The sequence below is a fragment of the Tachyglossus aculeatus genome, chromosome 5 (genome assembly GCF_015852505.1).
Source record: "Tachyglossus aculeatus isolate mTacAcu1 chromosome 5, mTacAcu1.pri, whole genome shotgun sequence".
NCBI classification, from domain to species: Eukaryota; Metazoa; Chordata; class Mammalia; order Monotremata; family Tachyglossidae; genus Tachyglossus; species Tachyglossus aculeatus.
In genome coordinates this window covers 101,918,735-101,926,883 of record NC_052070.1, presented here as the reverse complement: position 1 = coordinate 101,926,883, position 8,149 = coordinate 101,918,735, and the positions used below count along the sequence as shown (strand labels likewise).

At 48.0% G+C, this 8,149-nt stretch overlaps 1 non-coding gene across 1 annotated transcript; it reads left to right on the top strand.

Moving 5' to 3' along the window:
* Positions 1 to 6,363: 6,363 nt before the first annotated feature.
* On the top strand, positions 6,364 to 6,501 carry LOC119929407. The gene has a single exon (XR_005451533.1). It is a non-coding gene; the product is annotated as a small nucleolar RNA SNORA7 (small nucleolar RNA).
* Positions 6,502 to 8,149: the final 1,648 nt, after the last annotated feature.

Below are 8,149 nucleotides of genomic sequence, written 5' to 3'. Positions count from 1 at the left end.
TTTTTGGTGGCGGGATTGCAGGCTGCTGTGGACTTTGTGATTGGCTGGGGGGGCGGCTTGAAGGACAGCTCCTGCCCCGAGAAGCAGCATGGCCTAGTGGATAGAGCACGGGCCTAGGAGTCAGAAGGATTTGGGTTCTAATACTGACTCTGCCACTTATCTGATCTGTGACTTTGAGCAAGTCACTTCACTTCTCTGTGCCTCAGTTGCCTCATCTGTAAAATGGGGATTAAGATTGTGAGCCCCATATGGGACAGGGACTGTGTCCAAACTAATTATCTTGTATCTACCCCAGTACTTAGAACAGTGCCTGGCACATAGTAAGTGCTTAACAAATGCCATTAAAAAGGTGGTAGGAACTCTGGGCTGCAAGTCTCTCCTCACTGTCAATCCTGCAGCATTCCTGGTCTCCCTCCCTGCCCCCTCCACTCCACTGCCACCCGAGGGAGCTACAGAAAACCCATCTGCAGAGAGGGGGGAAGTCCCACTTTTGTCCTGGTTTTGGGGGAGCCCCAGGAAGGACTCAAGTTTTGGGTCTCTGACATGGTTTCCCTTGGGCCATGGTGTAGATCTGCCCCTCGCAATGTTGGAAGAAATGCTGCTTTTTCCTGAAACATCACTCGGCCCATGTCTTATTCCCCCAAACCCCCAATCAAGGGTATTTATTGAACATTACTGTGTTCAGAACACTGTACTAAGCACTTGGGAGAATACAACAGAATTGTTGGATATGTTCCCTGTCCAAAGTGTGAAGCAGCTTGGCCTAGTGGATAGAGCACTGGGCCTGGGAGTCAGGAGGACTTGGGTCCTAATCCTAGCTCCTCCACTTGCCTGCTGTATAATAATAATAATTATTATTATTATTAAGCGCTTACTATGTGCAAAGCACTGCTCTAAGCGCTGGGGGATACAAGGGGTTGTCCCACGTGGGGCTCACAGACTTAATCCCCATTTTACAGATGAGGTAACTGAGGCATAGAGAAGTTAAGTGCCTGCCCAAGTCACACAGCTGACAATTGGTGGAGCCGGGATTTGAACCCATGAGCCCATGCTCTTTCCACTGAGCCACGCTGCTCCTCTGCTGTATGAGCTACAGTGCATCACTTCATTTCTCTGTACCTCAGCTACCTCATCTATCAAATGGGGATTAAGCCTGAGAGCCCCATGTGGGACATGGACTGTATCCAGACTGATTATCTTGTACCTACCCCAGTACTACGAACAATGCCTGGCACATAGTAAGCACTAAACAAATATCGTTAACCACTCCCCCCCCCCCCCGCCCCCGCTGCCAAAAAGCAAGCTTTCACCCTCCCCTGGAATGTGCTTCTCTGCACCAACCACACCTCACAGTCAGCTTGGTGGCTTTCCGCTGTCGGGCCCCACCTTATCGATATGCTCCATTCACCCAGTGTTCCCCATTTCTCTTGCCTTTGCTCCCCCAACCTTCTAGGAGCACCTCACTCTTAGCTCCCTCATCCCCGTCCCCCCATTCATGCTGTTCCTCTGACTTGGAACTCCCTCCCTCCCTTTATCAGATCTACCCCAGCTTTCTTCACTTTCAAATCCCTCCTAAAATCCCACTCTTCCAACAAGTTGATTCATTCCCGAGCACACTGCACCATATCATCCTTTTAGTCAACTGCAGCCATTGTGAATTTATTCATTTATTTTAGCCATTTTAATCGCAAATATTTTTAGATTTCTCTCCCTATTAGAGTGCAAGCTCCTGGTGCCCAGGGAGCCTGGTACTTTGTCATTCTATTACAGTGCAATGCACTAAAGTGGGCACTCAGTAAATATTACTCCTCCTGCTTTAGCCCCAAGCTGATGCTGTCAGGGTGGCTTCCACGAGCCCCTGCAGTTAAGCTCTCGGCAGCCACTGCCGCACTGGGTTTGGGGGATGTGAGGCCGGGTTCCATGGGTGGGGGCTTCCATGGTAGTCCCTGAGCAAAACAGGTGGCTTATTGGGGAGGTTGTGGTGGTTTGTTTCTGGCTGGAGTCGATGCGCTTTCTCAGGGATGAACTGAGAAAGCAGTGTGGTCTAATGGATAGAGCATATGCCGGGGAGTCAAAAGACCTGGGTTCTAATCCTAGTTCTAACACTGCTCTGCTGTGTGACCTTGGGCAAGTCACTTCACTTCTCTGGGCCTCATTTACCTTACCTGTAAAATGGGGATTTAGACTGGGAGCACCATGTGGAACATTGAGTGTCCAACCTGATTGGCTTATATCTAACCCAATGCTCTGTACAGTGTCTGGCACATGGTAAGTGCTTTACAAATATCATAAAAAACATAATGATGAGATGCAATGTGGCCTAATAGAAAGAATAGCTTGTATCTACCCCAGGGGTTAGATATGCCTGATACATAGTAAGAGCTCAACATATACTATAAAAAAATGGTACTGCCATTTTTAATTTGTTTATTTTGCTTGTTCTCGCTCCCTCTGCCCCACATCCCTCCCTCTTTCTCCCCCCATCCCCCACCTTCCTCTCTCCTTGGGTGTCTGTTCTCCAACTTCTTTGATACCTTGAATTTATATACTTTTATTTTTCCAAAGTGCTTTCACATTATTTTGTTTTCTTTGCACAGCATCATGCCTATTTGGTAGAAGAGGCAGGAATTATTATCCCCATTTTACAAATGAGAATACAGAGATCATCATCATCATCATCATCAATCATATTTATTGAGCGCTTACTATGTGCAGAGCACTGTACTAAGCGCTTGGGAAGTACAAATTGGCAACATATAGAGACAGTCCCTACCCAACAGTGGGCTCACAGTCTAAAAGGGGAAGACAGAGAACAAAACAAAACATACTAACAAAATAAAATAAATAGAATAGCTATGTACAAGTAAAATAAATAAATAAATAGAGTATTAAATATGTACAAACATATATACATATATACAGGTGCTGTGGGGAAGGGAAGGAGGTAAGATGGGGGGATGGAGAGGGGGACAAGGGGGAGAGGAAGGAAGGGGCTCAGGCTGGGAACGCCGCCCGGAGGAGGTGAGCTCTCAGCAGGGCCTTGAAGGGAGGAAGAGAGCTAGCTTGGCGGATGGGCAGAGGGAGGGCATTCCAGGCCCGGGGGATGACGTGGGCCAGGGGTTGATGGCGGGACAGGCGAGAATGAGGTACGGTGAGGAGATTAGCGGTGGAGGAGCGGAGGGTGCGGGCTGGGCTGTAGAAGGCGAGAAGGGAGGTGAGGTAGGAGGGGGCGAGGTGATGGAGAGCCTTGAAGCCCAGGGTGAGGAGTTTCTGCCTGATGCGCAGATTGATTGGTAGCCACTGGAGATCCAGGGAGTCAGTCAGTCAATTAATGTTTCATGGAATTTACTTAGTGATAATTGTTAAGCACTTTTTTTAAATGATGTTTGTTAAGTCCTTATTATGTGCCAGACACTAAACTAAGCACTCGGGTAGATACAAGCTAATCAGGTTGGACACAGGCCCACATCCCACCTGGACCTCCCAATCTAAGGGCTTAAAATGTGCCAAACACTACTGCAAGATTTGGAGTTGCTATAAGACAATTAGATCAGACACAGTCCCTTACTTACAGAGAGTTCACAGTCTAAGAGGGAGGAAAAGCAGTACCTTATCCTCATTTTACAGATGAGGATCCTGAAGTTGAGAGGTTTTGTGACTTGCCCAAGGTCACACTGCAGGCCACGGGCAGAGCTGGAATTAGAACCTGGGCCTTCCGACTTCTGGTCCATGCTATTTCCCCCAGGCTTCACTGCTTCTCGTGGGTCAGAGTCCATATCTGAGTCCATGGATTCCTCCCAGCACCTTAAGTACAGTGTTTGGCACAATGTAAATGCTGAATCTTTTAATTTTTTTCCTGGTATTTGCTAAGCATTTACTGGGTGCCAGGCCCTGGAGTAGATACAAGCTAATCAGGTTGGACACAGTCCCTATCCCACACGTGGCTCAATAGTCTTACTTCCCATTTTACAGATGAGAAAACTGAAGGACAGAGAAGTGAAGTGACTTGCCCAAGGTCACACAGTAGATAAGTAGCAGAGCCAGGATTAGACCCCAGGCCACTGACTCTCAGGCCACCCTGTTTCTCGAATCTTTGTGGCTATTGGCTGACTGATTTATAATTGAACATTGCTTTTGGGGAGAAATTCAGTGACCCCAGCTCCTTCCCTTGAACAAAGGGAAGCCCCCTCCCTTCCTCAGTGGACCAGAACCCATTCCAGGGGCCACCCCCCCCCCCCGCCCCAAGGGCCACTCCCTGCCCCCAGGGCCACTCCCACCTCCTAGTAGAGCAGTATTGCAGGCTCAGCTGGGGTGTGTCCAGGAGACAGGGTGAAGTAGTTTCCCTCCTTAAGGTCTTCCCGAAAATGGCAAATGGAAACCCAGAGAACTCGGTGTCCTGAGGTAGGAGGCCCCCAAAGCTGTTTACAGAACACCCACGTCCCTGAGGCAGCCGTGCCCCATCTCAGGTGACTGACAGCCGGCCGGACCCTCCCTCAGTTCTGTGACTCAGAAAACACTCCTTTCATCAGAGTTTATGTTTTCCTCCCCCAGATCTTATTGGGTTGTTGTTGACTTTTCATTTTGGCCTCTCTGAAAGGCCATTCAGGAGAGCGATGAGTAAGGTCAAAGGCTTCGGGATCTGTCTGACCTAAGACCCCACTCCGCACCATTCCAGATGGTTCCTGCTGGTTCCTTCCTAATTTGTCAGTCAATCAATGGTAGTTATTCATTCGTTCATTCGATCAAATTTCTTGAATGCTTACTGTGTGCAGAGCATTGTTTTAAGCGCTTGGGAGTATACAATATAACAAAAAGCAGACACATTCCCTGCCCACACTGAGCTTACAGGCTAGAGGAGAGACAGACATCAATACAAATAAATTACAGATATATACATAAGTACTGTGGGGCTGGAATGGGAGGATGAATAAAGGGATCAAGTCAGAGTGATGCAGAAGGGAGTGGGAGAAGAGGAAAGGGGGGCTTAGGGAGAGCACATACTATGTGCACAGCACTGTACTAAGTGCTTGGGAGAGTACAATATAACAGATCATTCATCATCCGTCTACAGAGAAAGCTACTGCGTGCAGAACACCACATGGGGCTGGAGAAACATGCAGAAAAAAATATAAGATGTGATCCCTGTCTTTAAGGAGCTTCTGAAAGCATAAGGAAGACAAAGGGACTTAAATTGAGAAGCAGTGAACTTGGTTTAGGAGCCACGGCATGTGTGCAGTTACTGCCTCCCCTTTCACAGAGATGGACTGAAGCAGGTCAGGATGGAAGAGCCGGATCAAAGTGCAAGAAGTCATTCGATTCAGCCCTCTACTTCCAGACAAGAGAATAGCAAAATCATCCTTAGAACCATCTTGGCTTAGTGGAAAGAGCTCTAGTAGGAGTCAGAGGACCTGCATTCTAATCCAGCTCTGCCAATTTTCTGCTGTGTGACCTTCACTTCTCTGTGTCTCAGTTCCCTCATATGCCAAATGGGGATTTGATACTCATTCTCCCATCTTTTTAGACTGTAATCCCTATGCAGGACAGGGACTGCATCTGATTTGATGATCTTGTATCTAGCCCAGCACTCAGTACAGTGCTTGGCACATGGTAAGCAAAAAGCCACAATCATTATTATCCTTCTTCTTAAGTGTAATCATACAGGATACAAGCCTTGGATCCAACCCAGCTCTGTCACCCAGCTCCCAGTGTGTCCTGGGCACTGCCAACTATATGGACTTGAACAACTGTTGGGTATTTACTGCTGGTCTTCCCCCACCACATAACCGCGTGGTTTCTCTGCCGCTCCCCACCACCATCATGGCTCTCAGGACCCTCAGCTTCCTCCTCTACGAGACCACCACGCTGCCTTCCCAACATCCCACACTGGCTGTCCTCTATGTCATCAAGAAGCTGCATGGCCTCGTGGATAAAGCCCTGGCCTGGGAGTCAGAAGGACCTGGGTTCTAATCCCAGCTCTGCCACTTGTCTGGTGGGTGACCTTGGGCTAGTCACTTCACTTTTCTGTGCCTCAGTTACCTCATCTGTATAATGGGGATTAAGACTATGAGCCCCATGTGGGACAGGGTATGTCTAACCTGATTATCTTGTATCTACCCCAGCGTTTAGTCAGTCTGGCACACACCTGCTTAACAAATACCTTTTAAAAAAATGAGGAGCCTCCATCCTGATCTGCCACTGCCCCACCAAGACAAAGAAAAGCATCTGTAGCCTGGCATTGCCCCCCCCCGCCAAAAAAAACTCCCGGAAGACCAGCCAGAGGCTGCTGGAACCCTCACTGTGACACGGTGATGACACGGTGGACTCTAAGCTATGAAGAACCCCAAATTCTGCTCTTCTGGTCCCAAAGTCTCAGGGTCGCATCTGGAGAGTTTCCAGTGCCTTACCAGTGTCGGCTACGGGAGGGAGAGTCAAGCAGAGGCCTACCCATTCCATTCCTAGCTTGAGCAGTGGCTAGCGATTGGAAAGCAATCTGCTACTAGTCAAAACTCCCCTGTGCTGGGCAGCAGCGGCATGGGAGAGAGTCGAGGGTGGAGACTCAAGTTTACTGCGCGGAAGGGGGCAATGGTGAACCACTTCTGGGTTTTTACCAAGAAAACTCTGCAGATCCATTACCAGAATGATTGCAGATGGAGAGTGGGGCCTTTTGGGAGAGATGTATCTGCGGTGTCTCTATGGATTGGAAATGACTCGACGGCATAAGACAAGTTCCAAAGATTTTTGATTTTTGTCTTTATATGATTTCTATGTGTTTTTGTTTCATTCCTCCTTGTGTATCTGTCACCAATTCCCTATCCCCATTGTTATTAGTAGATTGGTAGAGAAGCAGCGTGGCTCAGTGGAAAGATCCTGGGCTTTGGAGTCAGAGGTCATGGCTTCAAATCCCGCCTGCGCCAATTGTCAGCTGTGTGACTTTGGGCAAGTCACTTAACTTCTCTGTGCCTCAGTTCCCTCATCTGTAAAATGGGAATGAAGACTGTGAGCCCCCCGTGGGACAACCTGATCACCTTGTAACCTCCCCAGCACTTAGAACAGTGCTTTGCACATAATAAGTGCTTAATAAATGCCATCATTATTATTATTTGAGCCTCCCAAATGACAAAGACCATGCTGAATTTCCACCAGTATATTCTTTCCCAGGATTTAGTACAGTGCTCTGCATGCAATAAGAGTTAATAAATCCTCCTACTCTTTCTCTTCCTCCTCCTCCTCCTCCTACTAATAACAATAATTATAACATTTGTTAATCACTTACTATGTTCCAGGCACTATACTAAGCACTGGGGTGGATACAAGGAAATCAGGTTGGACACAGCACCTGTCCCACATGGGGCTCAAAGTCTTAGTCCCCATTTTACAGACGAGGTAACTGAGGCACAGAGAAGTGAAGTGACTTGCCTAAGGCCACACAGCAGACAAGTGGCGGAGCTGGGATTAGAACCCATGACCTTCTGAGCTCCCAGGCCCATGCTCTGTTCACTACACCGTGCTGCTTCCCCCAGTACGCCATGCTGTTTCGTAGAGTGGGGAGAGACAAGAGGCTGGGAGGTCAGCAAGGAGGCTGCTGTAGTAATCCAGACAGGATAGGATGAGTGATTGTATTAATGTGGTAAAAGTTTGGATGGAGAGAAAAGGGTGGATTTCAGTGATGTTGTGAGGGTGGGACTGGAAGGATTTAGTGTTGGATTGAATATAATGCATATATACATTAGTAGTGTACACAACACTTACTGTGTGCAGAGTACTGTACTAAGCACTTGGGAAGTACAAATTGGCAACATGTAAAGACGGTCTGTACCCAACAATGGGCTCACAGTCTAGAAGGGAGGGACAGACAACAAAACAAATCTACATAAGTGCTGTGGGGCTGGGACTGGGGGGAAGAGCCAAGGGTGAGACTGGGAGTCTCAAAGGGAAGAATGTGGAGGTTCAGATTCTGACCCTGAACCCTAAGTCCCAGAACCCCAAAAGGCAACTCCTGTAGAGAGAAGAATCAGGACAGTCACTCCTGCTAGGTCCAACCCTTTTGGGAAATTTTCCAAAACCCAAAGGTTTCCCTTTCCCTATTTATGCTTTCCTTTCCAAGGCTGTGCTCTGAATTGTAACCACAACTTCCTCCCTTTGTTCCAAG